The sequence below is a fragment of the Anopheles marshallii genome, chromosome 3 (genome assembly GCF_943734725.1).
Source record: "Anopheles marshallii chromosome 3, idAnoMarsDA_429_01, whole genome shotgun sequence".
Classification (NCBI taxonomy): Eukaryota; Metazoa; Arthropoda; class Insecta; order Diptera; family Culicidae; genus Anopheles; species Anopheles marshallii.
The window spans coordinates 46,068,756-46,071,174 of record NC_071327.1 but is presented as its reverse complement, the minus strand read 5'-3'; positions in this window follow the sequence as shown (position 1 = coordinate 46,071,174).

The following is a 2,419-nucleotide window of genomic DNA, read 5'->3' as shown; positions in this document are numbered from 1 at the left end:
ACTAATGAAACGGGCATCGTTAAGGGCGGATGCTGTATTCGCTGCTAATCTGGTTCAAAACCTATCACGATCGCGATCTTAAACGGTGTGGTCCAAAAAAACGAAAATCAAGCGCATAGTGCTACAACAAGGACGATTGTGTGCGCTTGTGAAATAATAACAGCAGCTAATAAGACTAAGGTTTCTGCGGTGTTGTCATCCGTACACGTTTTGATAATCGAACGAAGGACGAAGCAATAATTTATGTGCGTTAATTTATTAGAAGCAAACAAACAGAGGAACGAGTGATGGTGACCCTTCGGGGTTACAAGTTCTTCACAACGACATTCGGCACCACAATGTTTTTCTTCTGGTTGCCCTGGATAAGTAGACTCAATCATAAACAGAGACGACCATTGTGTGTAGCGCGTAGGCATATATTTTTTATTCAATATTTATACCCACGATAACGAAATTCCCACGAGTGAGAATGAACTCTAGTAGGTGTCGCGTGATGTGTATGAACACAGGTTGATGGTGTTTCCTACGTTATTTTGTGTTTTTTTTTTTTGAAAGCAAAGCTACTACTACTACAGTGTGATGAATTAAGCATGTGTTAAAAGTGCGTTATTTGTTGTATTGTGTGTGCAAAAAATGCGAATTAGAACGAAAAGGACTAAAAAATCTGGTTGTTTATTGTTTCTTCCCCGAGCGAAACAAATTTAATGTGTTATGTGTGGTAAATTCACGAACACACATCAATGAATAAAACACAAGTAGAGTTGATAGTCAGCTGTAGGAAATATGTAACCAATTTTGATCGTGATTGCATGCCAAACAAGGCAAAAAGTGTATTGTAATGGCACGATGGTAGAGAATTTGATAGTTAACATACCCCCGAAGCATACACAAAACACCCCTTATATTCGCAGAACTAGACTTACTGAATTACATTTCAATCAAAGCAACCGTAGGTTTAATGATGGGTGTCAGCAGCATTAGAAGCGTCGGCAGCATACTCAGCAACAGCGGCAACTATATACTATATATTGTTATACACACGCGCCTATACATAGATATATGTACCGGATACGTTATACGCTCATTAGACAGAACAAGAACGAAAAGTGAACACTCACTGTATTTAGCCGCAATATAAAGGTTAGATGAATTTTTCGAAAGTATGAGCATTGACCAGCAGGAAGAATAGGATATATATCTTTTGTAGCATATCAATTATGCATACACTGGCATATAGTGTAGTGGACATATCATTTGTTTCGCGATCACCTCGGTGGTCACTTGGATGGAAGGGTGAACTAACATTTATACTAACGTACCACTGGGAAAGGTAAATGAGTCGTAGTTTTGCTAAACCTTAATAAACGTACTAATTAAAGCCCAACATTGTGGTAAGTAACAGGTGTCCGATAGTTGCGTATCGGCCTAAGATTTATAGACACACACACTTATTATGCGATGTGCCCGACAGAGGGGCAAGATAATGTGAAATAATATGACGGGTTGAATTTAGTGCTATGCGCGGTTTAGTGTTAAATGAGAGAATTAACGAAAACGTAGAAAAACCACAACACAACACCCTCTAGTATTCAACCAATACGCGTACGGAACGAAACGAAAATCGAAGCGGGATATGATTTGAAACGTATAAAAAAATTGAATTGTATGTAACCAGAAATGAACAGAATTTATACAACAGCAAGATAAAAAAACCACAACGACAAGCAATATATGCTTTGGGCGGACAAATAATGTGAGGGAACTTTAGAACGGGACTTTATAAGAAAATATATTACTTATATTATACATACGAAATTGATGAAACGAGTAGGAACATAATGACATGACGGACTGTATGCAGGAGCAGAAGATTGTTGTTGTGTTGGAACGGACGTGGAATGTTATAGGAACAAATAAACAATTGTACATTTGCTAAATTATTGTTCGTTTCGAGTCGATTTATTTCAGTTCTCGTATATTGTAAGTACGTTTTCTTAACACTCTTCAAGTATTTTACAACATAACGTGCTCGGTGGAAAAACGAACTAAATTCGCTATATTTTGCGCGGATTGTATATTTTGATAATTGAGAAATATATTAGCATAACACACAGATGTAAAATCGATAACGGGGTTCTGCACATTGAAATATTTCACTATTGCTATTCCAGACACATTGAAACATTTCACCATCGCGAAGCGCCATCTAATGGTGGGTATTGAAGTTATATCTTTAAAAATTTTATAATTTTTTGTTTAACGAACAGAAGATGGCATGTATTTGCATTCGTACAATTTATATGATTTCAACTAATGTGTGTTTAAAAATGTCGTTCATTCAATTTTTTACTTTCTTAAGCGAAATAAAACAAACGAAACACAATCACATCGAAGATTTTAATACAAGTGCATTAATTTA